This window comes from Cavia porcellus, unplaced genomic scaffold (genome assembly GCF_034190915.1).
Source record: "Cavia porcellus strain 051 isolate PalLab524CR breed Dunkin Hartley unplaced genomic scaffold, mCavPor4.1 scaffold_4, whole genome shotgun sequence".
Taxonomy (NCBI): Eukaryota; Metazoa; Chordata; class Mammalia; order Rodentia; family Caviidae; genus Cavia; species Cavia porcellus.
The window spans coordinates 9,013,812-9,038,948 of record NW_026947487.1 but is presented as its reverse complement, the minus strand read 5'-3'; the positions used below and the strand labels follow the sequence as shown (position 1 = coordinate 9,038,948).

At 42.0% G+C, this 25,137-nt stretch overlaps 1 protein-coding gene and 1 long non-coding RNA gene across 9 annotated transcripts in view; one reads left to right on the top strand and one right to left on the bottom strand.

Moving 5' to 3' along the window:
* The window catches only part of Thsd4 (thrombospondin type 1 domain containing 4), a 537,636-nt gene that overhangs the window by 424,876 nt on the left and 87,623 nt on the right, over positions 1–25,137 (top strand). The window lies entirely within an intron of this gene.
* LOC134475651 (uncharacterized) lies at positions 6,849–24,920 on the bottom strand. 5 transcript variants are annotated; one of them, XR_010046818.1, is made up of 6 exons: positions 24,606–24,920; positions 17,723–17,784; positions 16,560–16,712; positions 14,558–15,367; positions 12,746–12,928; positions 6,849–11,353 (listed from the first exon to the last, which is right to left on the bottom strand). It is a non-coding gene; the product is annotated as an uncharacterized LOC134475651 (long non-coding RNA). The 5 variants fall into 5 exon arrangements; XR_010046820.1 differs by lacking the exon at positions 17,723–17,784 and having other exon boundaries at positions 6,849–10,668; positions 11,129–11,353; XR_010046819.1 differs by lacking the exon at positions 17,723–17,784 and having other exon boundaries at positions 14,558–14,648; positions 15,041–15,367; positions 24,606–24,918.

The following is a 25,137-nucleotide window of genomic DNA, read 5'->3' as shown; positions in this document are numbered from 1 at the left end:
GAGGCTGAGCCAGCCCAAGGTCACAATGCTGGTAGATGGGGGGGTCAGGATTGGGATCTCACCAAGGCCCATGGGCAATGCTGTAGGGACAGCACCTTACCTTATCCTGGCACAATGTGGAGCCTGGGGGCTTGGGAGACAGACCAGGGTTTCATCCTGTACTACCAGTTCTATAACTTTTCTGATTCTTGGTCCCTTCACTAAAGTGAAATAGGGAAAAAATGCCAGCTGCTTCATGGGCTCATGGGAAGTTTAAAGGAAATGGGAATAAATGAAATCCAGAAGTATTCAACAACGTTGGCTTCAGAATGTTCTGCGGCCACCCCACACCACTCCCACCTCGATCCCTGCCTTTTCCCTGCAGTCTTGGCTTTTTCCTGGCTTTTTGTCATGGGGACCAGCACTGAGAGATATTTTTGGTTCGGTTCTTCCTAGCAATGCCTGCAGCTCTGCCTTACTCCTCTGACCCCAGCCAGTCCTTGGAGCCCCAGCCCTGACCTTCCTGGTCAGTCCCCCAACCCCCATCGTCCCTGTTGCTCAGGTATTTCTTAATCCTACAGGCAACTCCCTAAACCTCAGGTGTGTCCCCTCAGGATTGCTTTCTAGATTTCAGTTTTATGTCTTAGAGACACGGGTGGGCATTCTGACTATGTTTTCTGCATTTCCTAGAGGATGGTGAAGAAAGAAAAACTACTATACTTAGTAGAATGCTTTTCAGATGTAATCCATGGGAGTGAAGCTGAAGAAGCCAGAGCACCCAAAGGGCTCCTTCAGAAAAAGGAGCATTTAAGGTCGGGGTTCAGGTGACAGGAAATCGTAACCCTGGGAACCGCAGAGTAGACAGGTGCAGACTGAGGTGAGAACACTCACCCTTGGGAAACAGAAGGGAGGCGGGGTCCCTGCTGTGTTCAAACCCAAGTCATTCTTTTCACCATTGTTTGCAGATCTCTATTATGTTTTCATTTACTTTCACTGTGCCTATAAAGTTTTAAATGAAAATGAAAACAAAAATTCTTAAAATTTGACTATCAGAAGCCCTCTCGGGCTGTGCACCCAGAGGAAACGGTCCAGGATGGAGCCCTTGGAGGCTGTGTGTCGGTTGGGGACCAGCATGGGGAAGGGAGGGAAGGAGGAGGAGGAGGAAGCCAAGGGCACACTCGTGGGAAGCAGAGAGAGACAAGAACTTGAGGTGGGGCAAGATCTGAGAGGACCCCCTCGATGCAGGGAAGAAGTCAGTCAGCTGGTCAGGTGGCTGTCCCTGGTAGAAGGGTAAAGGACAGTGATGGTGTGAAAGTGGACGCTTGCTCAGGCTTCATGGCTGCAAAAGGGCAGAAGTGCAGGCCACCATGTGATTGCTGGGGCTCTGGGAGTGGTGGCTGCGGGATGTGTCGTTCGCATTTACTGGGTGCAGAATTTGAGATTCACAAGATGGAAAATGTTTTGGAGATGGGCGGGGCTGACAGTTGTACAACATTTTGAATGCATTTAATCCCAATGAGCTGTACATTAAAATTGCCCAAGGCGGAAAGTTTTGTGTTGTGTATATTTTCAAAGTGCAGGCAGCATCCACCTTAGAGCTACACTGACTGTGGGATTGCCGGTGAGCCCATGTGTAATATCCGAATTTTCTTCAGGACATAGTTAAATTTCTTCCAGTACAGTGCTGAGACAGTGGTTGGCCGGGCAGACAAGTGAATGTCGAATTCTTTAGTTGTGTTTGAAAAGATTGACGGTTACTTAGAGCCTTGCAAGCTCTATGCTTCACTCTGGCGTACTTGATACATAAAAGTTGTGATACAAAGATGCCAGAGAAAGTCTTCAAAGGGATTTTCCAGACTACCACTCTCAACCCAGCAGCACTGAGAGGTAAATTCTGAAGCCTCCAAAGAGGTAAAACTGTAAAGCTATACATAAAAGTTATTCACTGCATATGGAATTGGGAAATACCACACTATATATCTGGTAACAGTTTATCTTTCCTATATAATAAAAAGAACCTTTTTAAATAGTTTCAACTACTCAAAAAAATTTTTTTTTCTTTTTTTGAGACAGGGTCTCACTATACAGTTTGAGCTGGTCTGAAACTCACTTTGTAGCCCAGGCCAGTCTCGAATTTACAGCAATCTTCTGGCTTCTGCCTCCCAAGTGCTGGGATTACAGGCATGCACCACTACACCCGGCCACAACTACTTAATTTAAGCCATTGTCATAATCTGAATTGTTCTAACTACTACGTATCATTGCGGTAGAATGCTCTTACTCAGGCATTTGAAAGGACAAATTCAGGATATGGTTTGGATTCACCAGGTAAGAGAAATTAAAATATGGTCTGCTCTTTGTTGCTTCATACATATTTGGACTGTGGGCTCAATATTTTAACCATGGGTGGTGGCATAAGCGCCTGCCTGGCAAGCGCAAGGTCATGAGTTCAATCCTCAGTTAAAAAAAAAAAGAAAAGAATTTAACCACAAGTCTTATATAATCAGAATAGTTTACATTGTGCTTGAATGACAGCAGTGACAGAACACTTAACACAAAGATGTCTTTGGTGACTTAACACAAAGATGTCTTTCTCACACTAGTCCATAAAGAGTACTTGGGGACCCTACTCAGAGCCCAGCAGGGACTTAGGCTATTGGAGACTATCCCACCACTTTAAAAACTGCCTTCTCACCCAAAATTTGCTCTAGCAGAAGGAAGCATTGGAAACTTTAAGAGCTAGCAATTAAATGCTTCAACATGGATGTGACACAAATCACTCCCAGTCATATCCCTTTGGCCAGAACCAATTATACAGCTATGTAGAACTTCACAGGGGTGGGGAAATGTGATCCCTGTGTACCCAAAAATAGAGGAGCCAGATACAAAATGACATTAGTAATATCTAGCAGAAGTTCATTCTGCCACCCCACTTCCCTAAGAAAAAATGATCCATATTTTTATCAATTTTGTAAACTACAATTTTAAAGCAAATCCTAGTGGTTTGCTTGAGCCCCAAGATCCAATAAGCCAGATCTAACTTGGAAATGACATTCACATAAGTTAATTGAATGTCATTCTTTAATTTAAATGCCCCATTTGCAGTACAGAACCAGTATGCACCAAACCACAAAATTCCTTTCCACAAGGATTTAGGCCCATGAGGCATTCAATGAATTGGAATGGAAATCCAGTCATAGGCATGAGAAATGTAATTAATTCAAGGATTATTATCACTGAATGTGTGCTGATCCTAAACAGAAGAGTCATATTTTGCATGTTCTTTGCTTGAGACTTAGATGTAGTGAGACAGATGTTATGTTTTAAATATTTTAAACAACTTACTATTAAATGAAATAATTAATCAATAAAAATCATGATCTTTAGTTTAGTCCTGATATACTGTCCATGTCTGTATATTCACATTGCCCAATTCTTATAAGATGGCCCCTAGATATCATGTTTAGCAAGAAGAAAGTCAGAAAAATATTCGCAGTAATTTAGGTCCATTATTTTTTCTTATTTAAAATAAGACCTGTCTCAGGCAAACACATCAAAATTAAAGTAAACATACGTATTAGGGGCTATGACATAGAACACTGTCCAAAACTCCCCAGAAGGCTGAACAGGAAGCAGGGTGGACAGTACATGGAGAGCAGCTTCCAGAGACCGGAAAGGAGGACCTCGCTGCAAGTCAGCCTGTCAGGGATAAATTTGTTTCCTCAGTAGGGGGATGACTCCTTGTCACTTGAGAAGGTCAAACCAAACCAGAGCCATGGGCTCTTGCAAGAACAGGAATGACTTGGAAAATGAGGGATGGTGGGCACTTGGGAAGCCCTCTCAAGACGGACCAAGTGTTGACATGAAGAGTCCAGGTTCTGGAACAGGACTGCACAGGTTTCATTCCTGTTCAACACTGTTGATCTTGGGCAATTTACTCAACCTCCCTGTGCCTCAGCTTCCTCATCCCTAGGATGGATAACAGTGGGTGATAGTTCTCCTACCTCTTGAGGTGTTGGGAGGATGCAGTGAGTTAATCTATGTAATAAAGCATCTTTGAAAGTGCTGGGTGTATGGTAAATCGCCCAATCCTAGCATTCCTATGTGTTTTAACTGGGGTGCTCTTTTTTCCAGAGAAAGCAGTAGCAATACAAAAAATATAACTTTTTATTACTGTGAATTAATTTTTAATTAAAACATTAACATGGAACTATTACACAACCAATTAGGGAGTGTGTAGCTACTTTGCCAAATAGAAGATTTATGGGTTTGGGGCTGGGGATTTTAGCTCAGCAGCAAAAGCGCCTGCCTTGCAAGTGCGCAGTCATGAGTTTGATCCCTGGTACCAATAAATAAAAAAAAAAAAGATTTATGGGTTTGATGCTTTGGCATTCAGTTTATTTCTGAGTTTGTTTCAGTTTGCAACTCTTAAGGAGTTTTTGATTCACAAGGTATACATACATTAAGAGACAGGTTACCCCCCCCCCCCGGGGGATTGAACTCATGACCATGTGTTTGGAAGGCAGGCACTTCTGCCGCTGAGCTAAATCTCCAGCCCAAGAGACAGGTAGTTTCTTAAGTATAAGTAGGAACAGTTTTACTATAATAAGCCTCTTTCATTCTATATTACAAATATAATTTTTCTTCTCTCCATTACAGAGCTCTGTTACAAAATGAAATTTCTCAGTTATATTTTGTTTCAACTTCATTTTATTTTTGTTCCTCTCCATTTTTGTGATGTTTATATCAAATAGAGAACTCTGGCTTTCAATGGTAAGGAGAATTAGTGGCTTTTACTAACACACACTGGGATCTATAAGTTCCAAATTTATAAGTAAATCCAAAATCAGTCTTCCTGGCCAGCTAGGTCAATGCCCAGTGCTACTCTTGTTTATATTCTCTTCTCCTGACAGCTTATGTAAAAAATTTTTTTTCTTTAAGTCTGGTTCAGTTTATGGATCCCTGAACAAGAGCAGAGAAGAAAGAGGTCATGAGTTCAATCCCTAGAACAAACAAAAAAAGTCTTCATCTATGCTGATGCCATGATTTTCCAACCAACCAAAGGAGATTAGTCATTTTGCTAAGCTGCCACTAAATGGCTTTGTATCAGTGTCACTATTGCCAATTTCTTTGCAGCAAGGACTTTCCAGTGCACAAGTGGTCACTTCCAATAACTTTCTGTAGTAGTCCAGGTCACTCCTCAGTTTAAGGGTGATGCCTTGGTGACTCATGGAACTCCCCAGAGGAACTGATAATTCAAAGTCAATATTCTACAGCAGCTTTAAACTATGGGCTTCTAGTGCTCTCCTGTTCAAAATCTCTGGAGTTTATCTTAAAGAGAACAGGCTGTTCTATCATTATTTAGAAATATAAGTTGAGCAGATTTAAATGATAAAAGGACTTCTTTGCAGCCCTCATCATGTCCAGAAGATAGTCTCAAAGAGGATAACCCTAGACTTTACAAGGCAGAGCACCAGAGTGGTTAGGGTGACTCGAATCAACCCAAAAGGAAGATATTCCTGGGAAAATCCTGGCTGCAAACCCCTGCTGCCATGATTTCTAGATTCCCTTTGTCATAAAGAATATTCTGGGAGCCTTCAGCAGAATGAGCCATCAGATGAAATAGAAGCTGCCCAGAGGAATTTACAGTCTCATTCCCTTGAGGCTGCAGCCAGGGCTGGGGGACAGACGAGTGCCAGGATTGCAGGCAGCACATGCGGGCAGTGGACAAGAGGGACTCTCAGTGTGCCTCTTCACTGGTCTGCATCTGCCGTGCACCATTTTCCCTGTCCTGCTCACCTCTTTAATCTTTGACTTGAACTTACTATAAGTCTGCTTTGAGTTTAGCGTTCAGATCCTGGAGCTTGGCTTTGTGACCACAGAAAGTTACTTAACCACTCTCTTTCTTCCTCTAGTAAATATGTTCACCCTAAATCACCAGTTTCCTATCTTTCTGTTCCTTTTCTTGGTGGTCATGAATACCTCTGGTGACTTCTGAGCAATGAGCAATGAGTTCTTTGTGGGGCCCGAACTGACCCGAGCCCATCATTGTTCAGACTGAGCCTGGGGCTCCTTTTGACTCTAGGCTGGCTCTTTCTTTGACTTGGGTCAGTTTCACTCTGTTGGAAAGATGCTTTTCTCTTTACTTACATATTTGCTGTCATTCCACATTCTTTAAAGACTACATAGCCCATTCTCTCGCTAAATAACATTCCAAGGCAGCTATTGTTTAAACTAGGAATAGCTTTCATTTGTTTGCATTTCTTTGAATTTGCTCCCTATGTTATCTTTTACTTGACTTTAAATAAAAGCATGATATGCATGGAGTTCCTTCCATGTATCAGATGCTTTTGATAAACATAAGCGCCAGGTATTATCGTAAAACGAATTCTATACATTTAGAATGTGAAATTAATCATTTTTGTTGCTAGTTAATATGCACTGTCACTTTACTGTAGTATTTTTACTGTCAGGATGTAAGAACACCAGATCATTTTGAAAACTTGCACATTCACTCGGTTTTTATCCATACCTGGGATAACCTTGATCCTAAAGCGGCTGCAGGCCCAGTACCTTTCCACTTGGAATCAGGGGCCCAAATAGATGCATGATGCCTGGGAGGAAATAATAAGCCTGCTTAAGTGACAGCTGACACCAGGTACCCTTTTGAGCCAGAGGAATGACATAATGACAGCAGCTTCTTGGGAAGATAAATTTCACAGCCACATGCAGAATAGATTACCTGAAACCACAACATTTAGCCTTTCTTACACTTTCACATCTGGGGGCATGATTTAAAAGCTCATAAATATGATCGAGATCTTCAAGTGGGAACTGGTAAGAATTAAGGATTTCAAGGTTCCACAAAAGAAGGTGAAGGATCAGTGTTTATTCAACTGGTTTGCATGTCCTAAATATTTATATACACAAGTGTATATCATAAGTATGGTCACTTAGAAGCCATGTGTCTGCATAAGATCTGCCAATGCCGTACCTTTTGGGTTAAAGTCACAAAAGAGGGAAAATAGTCTGCCCACATGAGCATTATTCATCTGGCTGCCACCTGAGTTATTATTAAGGAACACATTGAGTTCGACAGATAACCCTGTTCTTTGCCATTGTTCAAAAGATGCATGAAAGAGCCTAAGTATTTCAGCCAAATTTCTTCCTTCTGAGAATGCATCAAATACCATGTTTTTATTCCTCAGTAAAATAAATGTGCATATAAGGTGCATCTACAGGTGATGAAAAAGTAAGGAGGAATTGTCTTTTATTTAATGTCTTAGTGATGGTAGCCCTAACCAGCAAGCTCTTGTGTTGGATAATAGCGTCTCCTGAGGAACCTGGTGTTTTTCTTTGAGTCATAATATTTCCCAGTTTGATAAACCAACAGTGTCCATTCCCAGGGAGACAAATGAGAAAAAGATCTATTACTTTAGCAAGTAGCTTTGGACCTAGGAATTCATTATGGGAGGAAGGTTGTGGTATAGGTGCATAGGGTATGTGTGATGCATAGGGCTTCCAGGAGCTGTAAAAAGAAGCTGCTATAGGAAAGGCTGAAACAATTCAGTTCATTCCTTGGATGGGGAATGGGGTGCATGGGAAAGAGTTCTGGGGAAAAATCAGAAAGCAGCCCCAGAAATATAAGCAAGCATATATATGTACTTCAGTCAGCCACCTATGAGGGCCTATTCTTCCAGGTAAAGAAGAGTTTCCATTGTTTTTTTTTTTTAATTTAAAAGGAAAAAAACAAAACAAAACAAAGCGGTGTAAGGGTACAAGTAATACAGAACTACAAAAAAAAAAGTAAGAAATCACTAGTTAATAGATTACACATTATCATCTTAGAGATGGTTGCTCAAGTCGCAGTATCAAAGCATACAAAGTGAACATTCAAACAGACTAAATACAGTTGTGTTCAATGATCCAATCAAAAACATTAATATGGTCATCTATTTAACGCCCCTAAACACACTTGCAGTTGTATCTTTTAGAGCACTTTTTTTCCTCTCTTTTTTATAACAAAATTTACACATTTTGGGTTTTATTACTCCTTAGTTCTTATTACTTTTTTTTTTGGAAGAGAATAAAGTCAAATATGGCAAAACAAAGCTGTCAGTCAAAACCAAGAATAGACATAGCACATGATGTAAAAACAGAGTACAAGGTTATCAACAATGGTTACCATAATGCCTCTTGCTTCCTTAAAAAGAATTGTCTATCTCATTAGGTATTATAAAGTTGAACAAAACAGTAGAGAATAAGACCAATAAAACCTAAACCTTATAAACATTACAGGACTTCCAAAGAAGATAATAGTCAAACCAGAATGGGCATCATAGTGAATCTTATTGCCTTCAAAGTAGTTGCCTATACCCTCAAACTTGATACTCATACAGAATGGAACAGAGTCTAATCAGTCAAAACAAGATAGTGGGAGTATTACAGGACTTCAAAGCAAGTTAATAGGAAATCAAAAAAGTTACTATAATATATCCTGCTAATTTTTTTGATTTTTCCCCTTAATTAAAAAAATCATAAAAAATAACTAATTTTTTTTAATGAATAAGGCAGAGATTGAGATAAAACATGACATAACAACATAACAATACAGGTCAAAGCATGACAGTTTCAGCAACCTAGTGCTTCACCACCAAATAACCCGACTTACTAGTAGTTACCATGGTGTCTTTTTCCTTGAAATGTTTGAATATAACTTCATATACTATAGCTTCAAACGTATCAAGTCAGTGTAAAACCATTCAAGTGGATGAAAGCACTGTAGGGTATTTAGAACGGGTATTTTAACAGAAAACGAACAATGGTTTCTATATTATCTTTTTGCCTATAACAATTTTTGTTTATACTATCACATATAATAAAATCCAGCAAGATACATCATGATAAAACCAATGGAGACAGAAGAGCCCTAGTTTGGTAGGGCTTCAAAACAAGATGATAGTAAATCAGCACTAGCTATTACGATGACTTATTTTCTTTGAAATAGCTGTTCATTTCATCACAGGCAATAATATCAAGCAACCCAGAATAAAGCCATTCCAATTAATAAGTGAAAACTTTATAAGGCTTCAAGGCCACATAATGGGGGAATCATGATTATCACATACTTTTATATATTTGAATCATTACTTACATTAGGGAAACTATTCAGTATTCATACATGCGAGGTTGATTTATTTCACTTATGACTATGGTCTCAAGCTGCGCCCATTTATTGATAAATATCTTAATGTGATCCTTCTTTATATCTGAGTAATACTCCATTATATAGAAATACCACAACTTTTTTATCCATTCCTCAGTTGATGGACACTTGGGTTGTTTCCAAGATCGGATGATTACAAATTGTGCTGCTATAAACATAGGTGCACATATATCACTGTGGTATGATGCTTTCAGTTGGAAGAGTTTCTGTTGTTTTAAAGGACTGTATGACCTGCAGAAGAGAAGGAGTCTGGGCTTTGGAGTCACAAGGCCCTTCCCTCAAACCCACCAGCACCACTTCTGGGGGAATTTCAACACGTTACCTCCTCTGGGCCCCAATGACATAGGGATAGTAATTCCTACCTCCAAAGTTTCAACAGAATTAAACAAGTTAACATATATGAGTACATGATGCATGCTCTGGCCAAGAGCTACCACATTTATTCCAGGAGCTTCCTACTACCTATGTCCTCAGGAGATGCTCAGATCCCTGCTTGCATCTGTTTTTCACTTACAATTCATCTATGGCTGTGATCCAACCTGCCTGGGCTATGGGCTCCCTCCAACAGCCCCTCTTGCTGTTCCTAAAATGAACAGAACCCTTGATCCATTCTTAAGGCTTTCCCTAGCTTGCCTCCAAGGCAAACCAGGAAATGCTAACCAGAGCAAGCACATTTTTTTGGGAAAAAAAAAGAGTGAGACAGAGGTAGCAATTATAAGCAATCTCTGAAGTCTTGATTGCTATCACCCCAGAACATTATTAAAACATAAATATGTTGCAGTGATTTCCCAGTTACAACTCTAGCTTCCAACACCACTTGAGAATCGCAGGTGAATAGAAATGGGATTGAAGAGGACAGGAAAAGAGTCCCAGCTCCTCTGTGGGTGCAGAAGTGTATTATGTGAGATAAAGGATCCCAAGGCCAGATTGCTAAGGTCTGTGGAGAGAAGCAGAGGCAGCCCCAAGGAGAATGACAGGCAGGCCCTCATTTTTCCAGCCCCTACTGTGCCAGTTCTAAACTAGGTACTGTCACCACATTTCGTTTAAACCTCACAAGAGATTGTAGATTATCCTATATCACCCTCACTCTACAGGTAGAGAAACCAGGGCCCAGACAACAGGATCCCCTTAAAGTGAAGGTGCACCAGCAGCCATGTAGCCAAAGCACAGCGTTCGAACATAGGAGGCCACAGAGGAGAAATTCTTCTGTCATATGATGGGAATGGAAAGGAGGTTAAAGGAACCTAAACTGGGAGATCTAAAGGCAGGAAACTAGGTGTAAACCCAGATGTAGCTTTCCAATGAAGATTTAGGAGGGCTGGCAAAAGAAAGAGGCCTACATTACAGAAAGTAAACTTCAGATTCAAGGTCAATCTCGGCAGTCCTCCCAGCCACTCTGGTCTGCCACCATCTCCTGTCTTCCACCTGCCTCCCGTCTCTGTCCTTTTCTTCTCTTGCCAGCTCTAGAAGCAAAATCAGATGGTTCCATGTAACCTACTCAGTTTGGTCATTATCTCTTTGTCACCTTGGTTTCTGCCACCCCCTGGACCTCAGGGTCTCATGGCCCCACCCCAGGCATTTTATCTTAAGTATTTTCACAGTGACACTTTGCTCTCTAAAAGGAGCTGCTGTTATTCTGCTGGTAGAGAAAACCATTCTCTCATGGTTCCAAAGATTTAAAGAAAAGAGATAAATTGCTTAAATATGAGAAAACAATAAAATCCTCCTCCAGTGGAACAGGAGGCCATCGCAGGGTTGTGAGAAGGAGTATCTAGGCGAGAAGCCCTCTCTTGGCAATGTGGAGAAGTCACTTTGCCTCCTGAGCCTTGGATTCTTCATCTGTGAAGCCGAGGAACCAGTGGATGGGCCCCAGAGCCTTTCCTGCTACCCCCAGACTGTGTTTGTGAACATATCTTCTCTCACCTTTGCCCCCATTAAAAATCTCACAGGGCAAAACTTTCCAAATTTCCACTGGGATCCAAAGGTGATCATTTGTGTTGTCTTTGTTTTGACTGGATGGAGAGTTGATTGTCATTTGGGAGCTGGGATGCAACTTGAGAAAAGAAGAAAGAATGTGCAGTAAACAAGAGGTGACCTGAAAGGTCAAATGATCCCAGATTGCAGCAGCTTTGGTCTTCCAGGATGCATCTGAGAAAGGGAAAGAATCGTTTTCAAATTGGCTATCAGGAAACCCATGAAAAAGCGCAAAATCTCCCTCATACCTTGCTCATTGACCTGAAAATGTGTATAGTGACGGGCGTTAGTGTGTGAGCCCGGGGCAGATGCCAGCTCTGCTGCTTATTGTCACTTGGGAAAGCTGCTTCCTCTCTCTAGGACCTGAGTTCCTACCGGAGAGAACTGCAGTGGGAACTAACAATTTTATTATAACTGGCAATTCTTCTTAAAATAGCAAGAGGCAGTATGGTAATTGTTGTTGATCACCTTGTATTTTGTTTACATTATCTATTATGTCCATCCTTTTGATTTGACTGACTCTGTTCTGATATGTTGCATTTGGTTTTACTCTCTTCAAAAAAAGTGATAAGAACTGTGGGAGTAATAAAACCCAAAATGTGTAATTGTCATTGTACAAAAGAAAAGAAAAGAAAGTGCTCTAAAGGTTATAACTGCATATATGTTTAAGTGTATAAGATAGATAACCATATTACTGAGTGTTTTTGGATCATTGAACAAAACTGTTTGCTCACTGTTTTTTAAGTCCACTTTATATGCTTCAATTTTGTAACTTGAACAACTGTTTCTAAGATGAGAATATGTAATCTATTAACTAGTGATTTCTTACTGTTTATTTTTGAAATTTTGTATTACTTGTACCCTTTTTCTGTTTTTTCCTTTTTCTCCTTAAATTAAAAAAAAAAAGAAGAAGAAGAAGACATAGTGTCTGAGCCATCTTGAATATAATGCATGCTCAGTATGGAGTGACCAAGGCGAGTCAAAGCAGCTCAGATTAGAGGATAGTTCATGATTTACCAACCCCTTTTTAAAATTTCAAGAGCAGAGATGTATGAGTAACAGCATTTTAACACAAGGAGACACACTGTTGGAGCCTGTAAGCAACTTGCCCAAAACCCTACAGGGAAAATGTGATACAGCAAGTAGTAAGACCTATTTTTTTTGGCCCAGAAATTTCTGTAATATTCCATCAGCTTTTTAGCTATTTCCAGAGGACAAGATCCAGGAAGTCAGAAAAGGAACTGCCCACTGCACGACTTTTGGCGTGCAGAGCAGAGAAACCAAATCTATGTGGTAGATAGAAGCACTTCAGTGAAGAGCATTGGCCATCTCTCCTCCATATAAATCTCTCTGAACCCACCAGGGCAGGAGTCAGCAAGCCTTAGAAAGCTGTAGGTTTCCCTAAACCTTGCAAATCCAGCCGGGAGCCAATCCAGCCATCTTCTGTTTTTGTAAATAAAGTTTTATTGAAAGCACTACAGACATCAGCTGTCCTCGACTGTTCACATGCCACAGTAGCTCAGGTGAGTGGCTGCAACAGAGACTGCAATGTGAAATACTTCTTACCTGGCTCTGCACAAGGAGGTTGGCAGCCCCTGGATCTTAGACAGCACTTCTCAAACCTGGCTGTGCATGGGAATTGCAGAACTGAAGGTGCTACTGAAATGAAAGTGCTGGGTTAGTAGGCCTGGAGTGGAGCCCTAGATGTCCAAAGAAACCTCTAGCTGATCACACTTGAGTAGCAAGGACCTAGGAAAGATGACACAATGCTTATTATTCCTGATTTTTAAAACAGTTGAGAAATATAAAAATGCACATTAGAAGGATTCCCATTGCCCAGTAAAGAATTTCCAATTTTAGAGGAAATGAAAGGGGAGGGAGAGAATTAGTGTACCCAGATTCACTGAACAGATGAAAGACCGTAACTCAAAGATGACTGCACTTCCAAGTGAAGCTTCCACCTAAAGAATACTAACCCCCAGGTCCCAGGCGGTGGACTTGCTTCCTTATGTCCTCGCCCGCATAGCCCATTCATCCTCAGCCCTTTCGGTCCTCCCTTTGGCCTCCTTCCTGTGCCCCTGTGCACCAGTCTCCCCCTTGCTCTGTGGTCCAGGCTGCCATCACTTCGTACCCATCCTAGTGCAGTAGCCCATGGGCTTCTCAGCCCTCCTCCCTCCAGTCCTTTCGGCTGTCCTCAGAGATCACCCCGTGACATCTAAACAACCCCACAGCCCCCAGTGTTGTAATTCATTTACACAGGTTTCTAAGCATTCTCTTCTTAAACATTCAGGAAATAAACGGCCTGAACATTCCTCTCACATGTTTTTTTAACATTCCATGAAAATATTTTAAGAAATGAATCATAGCTTAAGAACGTGGCAGAAACTTGAACATAAGAGCACAATGGTTATGAATTCAACTGAAATCTCGGTGTCCACCAGACTTTTTGTGTATCTTGACCATCGTTCTTTTAAATGTTTAGCCACTGTTCCTGTCCCTGTACTACTTGTCTATGTGATTATCTCTCTGTGAAGGCTTGTAGGTGCCATCTTGTGGAGGAAATTGCAAACAGGCGTGTTCAGAGTTGGTCTGTGTGCCAAAGAAATGACAGAGATGCATACAAGTGTCTGTCATTGTCCCGTGGTCTCAGGATTCACCAGTCCCCTGAGGGCCTCCATGTAGCAGTCCACATCCATGGGTTCACACTATCGGTGCCCAGCAGAAGCTCTGAAATGTGGAGAATGTCCCTCTGCTTCTTTCTGCAGGAAGTGTTCTAGTCTGGATCCCTTAGCAGCCCAAGCCCACCTGTCACAGAACTGTCCCATATAGGTTTTTCCTGGTGCTGACCCTTCCCAGCAAACCTCAAAAGTTACAGTATGGTCTAGCCAGATAGTTTATGATCTCTTTAAACATACTTCCTCCATACAGCCTTAGATCCTAAATGTAAAGTACAAGTCCAGAGAGGTCTACAATTCTACACAAAAATATGGTTAGAATAAATGTCATTGTCAGAAGTCATTCCATGCCTTTCTCCCCTTCCCCATCTCAGACATTTAGGAAGGAAGATCATGAGAGCAAAACTATATAATTTTATACTTTGGAAAGGACCACCCTAATGGGAAGAGGGGTAGTAATTGTCTTACAGAGATGAGATGCATGCCTGTCTGGAGTACTTTCTTTACATTTGCAAACTTTCTGGAATTGACTCCTACCCAATTTTGTCCTGCAAGAGAGCCAAGATTTCCTTCCAGCGGAGTCCCTTGGTAAGGTGCTATTCTCTAATGAGATAAGATGAGGTACTGAAATGTGACAACCATCCACTTGATTAAAAGCAGATCACTAGTTTCATAATTGCCTTCATTTAGGAAGCCAAAATACCTTTTCATCCCATGGACCATTTCTTCTCTTCAAAATAAATGACACTGTCAATATTTTTCCCCCTTGAGTCCTTGTTCCAATTGAATTCTGTCTACAAAAGAAAATTTTCTTGATTTTACACGTGGCAGGATTCTTCACATCAGAATTTTATGTTTCTTTTTTCTAAGAAACAATTTGGCACCAGAGAGGATCTTAGAGATGATTCACTTGAAAGAGCAAATTGGTCCTATAACTCTGATCCCTTGATTTCTCCAGCAGTTGCTCTTTCATTCAGCAAACCTTATTAAGCACCTACTGCGTGCCAGTAACAACCATGCTTTCCCCTATACATCATCCTACTTTGGCTGAAATTAAACCAAAAGGCAATCTTAGGGAATTCTGAGTTACTGGTAAGTTTGATGGTAAAGAACTGGTCTTAAAAATTGAATAATTTTTAAGTAAGGAACCATTCTTTTAAAAATTGGATAATTAAGCAGTATTTACTCAATAGCTTCTCTGACATCTACCAAGACCATGTTGGCGCATCCATGATAGGGCCATTGTTTTAAGGCTTTCTGGAGAACAGGTTACCGTGTCCCATGAGCCAGGGAATAAACTAGAGCAGAGGTTCTCACTGGAAGTAGTTTTGCTCCAGAGGGGACTTTTGGTAGTGTCTGGAACATTTTTGTTTATCATGCTGGGGAGGAAGAATGCTTCTGATGTGTGATGGTAGGAGCCTGGAGTGCTGTCAGACACCCTACAGTGCTTCAGACAGTCCTCCAAAAGGAGCCTTCAGGGCCAAACTTCAGTGGGGCCGCAAGTGGAGAAACCCTGGCCAGGAGAAAAACAGTGGTGAGGAAGAGGAGTCTCTGGGTTTTCAAACCCTGACAGCCCTTTTTCAAACAGAGCAGTACCACTTGTCTAATTTTATATAGAAAAATTCTGCGTTTTCTGCGAGAAGTATTGTTTAAAAAGCATGTTTTTCCTACTTCGAAAAAAAATGGAAGGCTGCTACGATAGAAGGTGATGATTCCTTGCATCCCATTTTACATCTGAGTCCAATTAGAACAAATAAAAGTAGGCAGAGATGATATAGCAGGAAGGCAAATCTTGGGGAGCACCTATCTGAGTCTCGGTCTTGGCTACTTTCAGACTCTGTTCATCTTCTCAACATTTGTGAGCCAGGTTGAAGCAATGTGATTATGGCTGTGTGTCTCTCAGGGAAGACCAGGGGTTTGTGGCTCTTTTTTGTAAAGCACCAGATCCTAAGTGGTTCAGACTTTATGGGCCACTATCCATGTTACAACACCCAGCCTTGCCACCATGGCCCTAAGACAGCCATAGGCAATCAGTAAACAAATAGGAGTATTTACAAAAACAGGTGCCCAGCCAGATTTGGCCAAAAAGGTATAGTTTGCTGACCCCTGATTTAGACCAAGGAGAAAAAAATGTTTATTTTTTCCTCACGTCTGCCCTTTCTAATGCTTATGTTGACACATGGTTGAGGTTGGCTTAAGTAACATTTGCTAAACAGTGTTGAGGGTCAATCGTACAAGCACAAACACTAGACAGTTTTAATGAGTAACGAGTGGAAAGAAAGACCCACCCAGTATTTCCCAGGGAGTTTCTGTATATTGTTTAAATATTTCCCCATGTTGAACATTTAGGATGCTTCCAGTATTTTATTATTAATAATAGCTCTTTCGTACTAAAAAAATTCTTAGCCTCATTTCCTTAGCATCCATTTCTAGAAGAAGAATTTACTGCATCAAGCAGTATATATTGCTAAATTGCTTTCCAGGAAGGTGGTATTGATCTACATTCCTACCAGTAACCCAAGAGAGATATTTATCATATGCAAAGGATTTCTTTCAACAGAATGTCATGAATAAAAGTTTTGGCCACCATATGGACTTCCACAAATTAGCTCCCCATAAATATAAGAAAATTGGCGTTAGCTACGAATCATTTTCATATTCTCCCACCATTATAATGGCGTGGTTATTAATGTAGGCTTTGTTACCTGTCAGGGTCATCCAGCCGACCAGTGAGGTTACTGGGTCCATGTGTTTACAGAGAACACGGAGAAACACATGCTTCCCATTAGAGAATCGGAACCTCTGCTGTCTGAGCGCCTGGCACCAGCCTCCCTGCCCTGATGGACAGAAGCCTCCTCCTGTGAAATTCACCACCAAATATGTCATCCAGATTGCTCATTTCCCTCAGGAAATTCCATTTAGGCTAATTCTGGCAAATAATTGGGGGGTAATTCTTGAACAATTTCTCCTGCAGTGACTTACAATGTGCAAAATTTTCCTATGACATAGTATCAAAAAAAAAAACCCTGGAAAAATAGAATTCTGATACTCATCCAGTCACCTTTGTAAAAACAAAAAGAAAAAAATACCCCTTCTGAGTTGTAGGACATGGTAAGCAACAGTCATAGAGTGGAGACAGACTAAGAAGCAGGTGTTTTTTCTGGCTTTTCTCACTAGATGCCATTTGAGCAGTGACTGTGCAGGAGCCGTGTAAAAAGTCTTGTCCTCATGGCAACTGTGGCCTTCTTGTGACTTTCCGAGCTTTTCAGCCTTTATCCAAATGAAAAAGAGCATATTTCTGACTGAAGAATAAAAGCAAATGCAGTAGAAATAGAAGAATTCCAGGTGGTTATGTGATGATGATATTTACTTAGAACAAGGTAGGATTTCAAACGGGATCAAATCAGTGAAGGCAATGTTAATAATGCCCAGCATTTTCCAAGAAGCCACCATATTACAGCATTCTGCTACACGTCACACACACACACACACACACACACACACAGCCACAGCCACAGAGTTTTAAAAATGGAGATGCAGAACAATTTGTTGTCCTGTTGAAAGGCACAGCACACATAACTGGCCAAGCCAGAAAAAAAATCTAGAAATGGCAGACTCTAATGTCCACCTTAAAATCCCCTGACGACACCTTCGTGGCAGCTCTGATAGAGTTTAGAAAATCACTATTAAGTCATCCTCATCAGAGGCCAATTGATCAGACTTCTGATTCACAAGCCAGAATCTAGGTCAAGTTCTTTTCTGGACTCTGTGTCCTGAAGTCCTGGAGGATGCTGGAACTATTTTTGGTATCATCAGAGAGAAGTCAGGGACTGAGCCAGGAACATACTGCAGGCTCCCTGCCACTTACCATCTTTCCTGTTTTTCCTTCCAAATGGTATCAAGTGTACTTAACAATTACATAGTGGTGTTCTGGAAGAGAATACCAGCTGCTTTAAGAAAATAACACAGTACATAATCTGTTTTTGAGTTACTGATATAATCCTGATGCAGAAATTCCTCATTGCTTAATAGCTTATGATTATCCCTATAAGTATTTTATCTCTCCTTTTAGACTTAAATTCCCAAAGACAGGCCCTGTGTCTGACTCACCCTGGGCTTCCCAGGTGGCCTGTTATAATCACTCGACAACATCAGTGATTAAGTACATGTGTGCATGTTTAGATGTTGTCATGGCTGATCCTTCTTGTCATGCAAGAGTCAGTAATCTGGCAATAGTCATTAGCTAGATTACTGACACTGTGTTATGATCCTTCTTGTCATGTCCTAGCCCAGAGGTAACTTCCTCAGCCAATCTGTATTATCTTTCATTATATCATATGATCCTTACCACAGCACTATGCAGGTGAAAGGACAGTTGTCACATGTAAACATGGCCTCAGAGCTAAAAATATAGGTCTTGAATACATACCTTCCAGTCCTCATTTGGTCCTTCCTGCTTTGTGAAGTAGATGTGGGATATTTTCTAAGTCCCTAGCAACTCCATCTCTCAGAGATTTTGGTTAGCTACTGGGACACCCAAAAGTGTTTCTAGTAGTTTCTTTTCCCACTTCAATGAAGGTTCACACGGTTGTTCTTCTGACTTCTCCCTTGAGGAACAAACTGTGGGCAGAGTTCTGGATGAGCTCTGAGGAGACAGGGCATCATCTCTCTATGACGCTTGGATATTGACCAGGAAAAATGTAAAAACCCTCTTTCTTAATGTCTCGGTTCACTCAGAGTGACAATGCCATGCAAGTAGTCTGGTGGCAGTCCACCAAAGTGTGAAGACTATTTTCATATAATGTCTGATTCACGAGATCAGACAGCCTTTTAATCTGTGTCTTTGATTGTCTAAAGTGGTCTGTGTTTGAATAATTTCCTAATAATCCCATTCTGACTGAGCTGGGGCTGTGGACTGATGTGACATCTGGCTGATCAATTGGTGGCTCTTGTTCATTGCTGAACTGTCCTCTCTACACTGTTTACAAGAGAGACTTACTAGATGTCCCGCACCATCTAGATAAGACCCACTCCACACAACAGCCTAAGATGTCATCCAGAAATAGGCCTGAGCATGGCGCCCTCTTTCTTCAGATATCTGCTGGTTACAGATTTCATGGGATAAAGATTCTAATTCTTCACCCTGGCAAACAAGAATCTTGACAAGTTTGGTTGAATCTGGGTGCCTTACTTCATCTCCACCAGCTCCCTTAACCCCTTAGCCTTGTCATTCCATGGACATGCTTTGTTCTTTCCACTTTCCATGCCTTGTATGCATGCCACCTTTGTCCCAGGAGAATGAGCTCTGTCTGGGACAAGTTGAGTTCAGGTTAGCAGGAATGGATTAGAGTTTGAAAGAGGGGAGGGAATGAGGGTGAGATGTTACTACAAAGAGCAGGGAGTATCAGTTAGCATCTGTGTCCATCTTCCTCATCAACCATGGTCACACTCATCTGCTTGAGTCAGTTGGAAGCTTGCTTGGCAGCGTGGGGTCCATGTTGGTGATGGCGTTTCCTCTTTTCAAAGCAAAGGAGAACCCAAGGCAGTGAGGGTATGGGAACCACATACAGAAGACAGTCCTGCAAAAATGTGCCATGGAGCAAGGACAAGAAATATTTGAGGGAGGAGAAATACATAGCAAACATGGCATTTTGAAAGGCTAATTGGATGTAAATGAACATATCGAGAGGATGTTCTGTTCTTGTCAGAAGTAATGTTTTACAGAGAAGTTATTTGTGAAGAGAAACCCATTTTTGATAGACTAATGTGCACATAGGAATATGGAAGCAATAAGCACCTGCACAAAGATATCAATCAAACATGAAGTTTAGAGGAGGCCCAATGAACACCTTCGGATCTGACCCAGCTTTTGGGGTTTGACCTGCTAGACCCACGTAACACACCCAGGGTTGTTTAACAAAATCAAAAGTAGTCTTTGAAAAGTTTGCTGACCACTTTGCCTCTGAGAGGTGGTCTGATTGCTCTTAAGAATTCCAGCCTGTGAATCATCAAACATATGTCTCACGTTTTTGAACACTATTCTGACTTCAAGCATCTTTCCATATCCCCATAACCTAGGGAATAATCCTGTAATCTCAATACCTCATCATCCACTCTACATTCTGCTTACTTCCATCCACCCAGAGACATGTGACAGAATTCTTTGCTTAGACCGTAAGTCCCAATTTTGAATTCAGGAAACATGATTATGAGTCTTACAGAATCAGCTCCAGAAGTAAAAAAAAAAAAAGATTACATTCTGTTCCAAAGTTTGATTTTTTCGTAATGCAACATAAATCTTCAATAGGAACATGAATGGGGGTGCTGTAGATAAAGCAAAAGGATCATGAAATAAGTCATGGGAATGATCTTTTAGGGGAACATTCTGGAAAGTTCCCTAAACAAGACTGACCGTACAAAGAATGCTCCATTAGTTTGAAGCTTATCATCTTGTTTGTTGCTGTTCCTGGCTGTCTGCTCCAGGAAAACTGTCTTGGTATAATTGGGCACAGTTAGTAGGGTAGATTCTGATCTCAAACAAGATTATTTGATTTCCTAAGAAACTGGGCCAGGGAACATGATTGGGGGTTACTTTGCGAGATGTTTATAGTATCTGTAATTAGGAACAGAAGACTTGGAAGCCGATATCAGTTTGGGGTGTGGTACTTATCATGGTTCCAAAGAGATTCTGTAAGATCACCGTCATGAAGAAGACCCCAAGGAACCAGCTCTCATGAAAAATCAAGGGGTTTTATTATCCGAGCACGCGTGGGACTCCACAACACACTCCGGTGGGGAGAGTGCCCGGGTAGGGGAGTGCAGAGTATATAAAGCCAAAAACCGCAAAGCATTGGTTACAGAAGCAGATGGCATTGGTTAATAGGTGTCGTGTCATTTGCTTATTGGTGGGTGAGCTATCCGCTGCAGGTGGCTTGATGTTTTTGAAAACTCATATCCTGTCTGGCAGGGTCGATAGTTCACAGTGCTCTTATTTTTGGGGACGTTGGACCACAACTTCCCTATCAGGCCAGAACATCTGGTTGTTCTGACCGTGTGACAAGGCAAGAGGGGGTTTCCTAAATGTTTTAACTCTTCATTCCCCCCCTTTTCTTGTGAGGATCTCTAATCCTAGAGATTATTAGTAGGTATTGGGTCATATTGGTATCTCAAGACCATCATCTTTACCTGGGAGACATGTGATCGCACCAGATGTGTGATCTTGTTTAGAACGCAAGGGCCAATGGTAAGGATTAAGAGCAAAGCAGCTGAAGGGCCTAGGAGGGGGACAATATAAGGAGCTAGCCCTTGCCATAGGGAAGAGAAGGATGTCCCTGAAGAGTATTTTTTTTTTTCTAATTTTGATATTTTCTCTGAGTTTGGACCTGGTGTCTTTTACTATGCCTGAATGGTCAACATAAAAACAGCACTCTTCTTTTAGAGCGGCACATAGGCCACCCTCCTTTAGGAGGAGTAGGTCCAGTCCCCTCCTGTTTTGGAAAACTACTTCAGCCAACAAGTCTATTTGGTCTTGAATGACCTGAATGGTACTAGATAATGCCTGCACATCACTAACAATCTGGTTGGAAGGTTGGACAGAAACCCCTACTCCTGCTGCCCCGATACCTAAGGATCCTGATATCTCTAAGCCTACCAATAAGGAATAAATTGGATTGTCCTCTTTGAGTGGCCTGTGATGTAATCTAGGAATGGGGACAGGCTCATCCCCGGGTAGGATCTCTATATCAGGCAACAGGACAGCTGTTACACATATCCCTGTCCAGTTAGTTGGGAGGAAGGTATAGGCCATATTTCCTCCACAAATAAATACTTGTCCTTTGGCAGGATAAAGAAGGTAGTCCGGTTAACTATGAAACTACAATCAGTAAATGTAACGAACTCCACGTCAATGTTGGAGGTATCGTTATGAAAACCTCCTTGGAGACAGAAAGAGTCCTTGAAGCCTACTGGTTGTACTCTAAAGGGGGGACCAGCACTATAATTTAAGTAATCTTGCTTCTCTAGTGTAGCCAGAGAAACACTGCTGGGGATGGCAAAGGGGATGGGGGAGCCCTGTGCCATGCATAACCAGCAATTCTTCAGCCAAAGTTGGGTTGGAAGCATTTAAGGCTTTATGAGTGGCCTCTAGAATATCATAAGTTTGAGCATCCAGACCAACTCCCCGCGATTTAGGCAGCTTATTTTTATTAGCAGCTTGACTCGTTCCTCAACCACCAGAGTTTTCTGATCTTATCTTGTGGCCTGCCCCTATCAGACACATGTATCTAGGCCACCCTGCTCCAGCACACTGATTTATCAACCATGCTGAGACATGAGGCTTGGGCATACTTTGAACTTCCTATTACTGTCAGATTTGTCAACCAATCACCTATAACTCTTTCAGCCCTTGTCCTCATAAGCTCAGCAGTGAAGTAAGTTTTGTTATCTATGCCTATACATTCTTGTACAGAGTCATAGCAGGAGGAATGCATTTCTGAATACTAAGAACAATTCTGAGGGCATGGCCCTCACTGGCTGCCTTTGTTAGGTATCACACGGGGCTTTATCATTCACATCCACCTTTTAATCAAACCCCCTGTAACTGAGGGTATAGCAACAAGGAATGTTAACTTGTCCCCACAATCTGTCCGAAAGACTGTATATATACAATTTATCATTTGTGTGGGAAGGATCTCGATCCTTGTTTCCTATTATATGTATAATTCCCCCCAGTTGGTGTCTTTACCTTTAGTAATATAGCCCCCTCCACAATCACAGGAGCTCCCACATAAAGATCTTAACAATTGTTCTTCGCTTACAGGGGGACCAAAGCCGCCATGCAAGGTCGGCATCAGTGTTATTAAAATCAAAGCAAGCAAGCTAAAACAGTTCATGACCAGCATAGTCTAACTATGTCTTAGTCAATTTTAACTTTAAGGTGTTACCAGTCTGCTGTGTAGTCCACTGAGTATGTCCCTTGTTGTCCGCTGTTTCCAGTGGCTTTACATGAGTGTAGTGAATCCACGCAGTTTTTCCTGCTACCTTGATGGCAGTGGGGGTACTGAGCAACACAGTGAAAGGTCCTTACCAGCGGGGTTCGAGGGAGTCACGGTGGTGACATTGCACCAAGACTGGAGTCCCTGGCTTGATCGGCACCTTGAGAGGTGTCTCTGAAGGCAGATCTGGGTGTTTTTGTCTAGTCTAAACAGCTGGTGGATTGAAGTCAACACAGGTTGGAGAGTCTGCCAGGACTTTATGAGATCTTGATTAGTTATTTTAGCTAGTTTATTTTCTGGCAATCTTGGAACCAATGGCAGGGGCCTCCCAACATGGCTTCAATGGGGGAAATTCCAGAAACATATGGGGTACATCTAGCTGTTAGTGCAAAGGGAAGAAGGCTCAACCAGTTATCACCAGTTTTTGAAGACAGCTTAGCTAAAGTGTCCTTGACACTTTGGTTTATACGTTCTACTTGCCCTGAGCTTTGTGGCTGATAGGCACAGTGGAGTTTTAATTAATCTTTAATTCCTGGAGGAATTAACAAATTAACCAACGGAGCGGTTCCCCACCCAGGGCAGAGTCACAAATGGCAAAAACCAATTGACTCTGTCCTCGGGAGGTTTCACTCCCCAAATTAAGGGCGTCCCCTTCCAAATTACAAATTGACCATGGCCCAAACAAACCCTCCAGAGTACTTACTTTCAGACGTTCAGAAATGAGTCTGCGATCTTGCTCCCATCCCGGATTGAGCCCCCAAATGCGATAACTCGGACCCCAGTATGAAATTCAAGGAAGCAAGAAATTAAAATTTGGGAAGCAAAGGCTTTATTTCCAGGCCTGGTGACACAGTCTCTCTAGGATCAACCCAAAGACTGCACACCTGACAGCTAAAAGTCAGGGCTTTTATCTTGTAAATCCACAAACAGCTGCTGGTCACACAATGTAAGGAAGGGGATGGGGGTGTGACGCACTACAAAGCAGAAATGGCAATTAACAACCTTAGTTACCTTACTTTAGCACCTTTTACAACTGTTTTTTGTAGAGGGCAACAATGGTTAACATATCAATTAGGTAAGATTTTACAATTCTTTACACAGGAGAGCGTTGATTAACATATCAATCCTTTACCCAGAGGGAAAGGAACACACAGGTATTGCTATGATACAAACGAACCTATTACAATCTAATGCAATTAACACAATTTGTGACGGGCTACCGGGTAGAGAAGGGAGGTTGTCAGGAGCTATTACCTCAGGCCTTTGTTTTATGGCCTTTTAGGAAGTTAAAACTTAACCTAGTTAGATTTGAAGGGGGAAGAGGAGGGAAAGCAGCAGGGCTTATACAGAACAGGCTTTACAGTGCGATAGTTAGGGGGCCTTAGGTTATTACAGTTCCCTTACTTTCGACCAATGGTCTAGAGTAAGGGAAAGAGGGGTTGAGACACTTTGTCCCATGATGGGACAAACAAATGACGCCAACAAAAGGACACGATTAGGTAATATGACATACATCACACACTTTGGCTGGCCACACTCACACAGGATCAGTGAATCCACCACCAATAGGGGGAGAACGAGAGACCCCTCCTGACAAACTGGGAGTCCGAGGGACAAATGGACTCCCAAACCCCTTTGGGGCGTCCCCCAAAGAAACTGCACTGTTTTTGGACCGGGAGTTTTAGACCAAATCAATCCAGGGCAGTCAAGGCAAATGATTGATCACAAAATGAAACTAAACAGAACGGCCGTACTTACCCCGAGAGGCACTTCATGGCCATTGGGGCCTCCTTCGGCGAGGGAGCGGATCTTGCTGGGGCCTCCAAATGTAAGATCACCGTCGCAAAGAAGACCCCAAGGAACCAGCTCTCATGAAAAATCAAGGGGTTTTATTATCCGAGCATGCGTGGGACTCCACGACACACTCTGGTGGGGAGAGTGCCCGGGTAGGGGAGTGCAGAGTATATAAAGCCAAAAACCGCAAAGCAAGTGTCGGTTACAGAAGCAGATGGCATTGGTTAATAGGGGTCGTGTCATTTGCTTATTGGTGGGTGAGCTATCCGCTGCAGGTGGCTTGTCTGCAGGGTATCCTGTCTGGCAGGGTCGATAGTTCACGGTGCTCTTATTTTGGGGGATGTTGGACCACAACTTCCCTATCAGGCCAGAACATCTGGTTGTTCTGGCCATGTGACAAGGCAAGAGGGGGTTTCCTAAATGTTTTAACTCTTCAATTCTTCCTATGAAATTTCCAGCCTGGAGCATCACTGACTCTCCCATAGTTCTGTGGGGC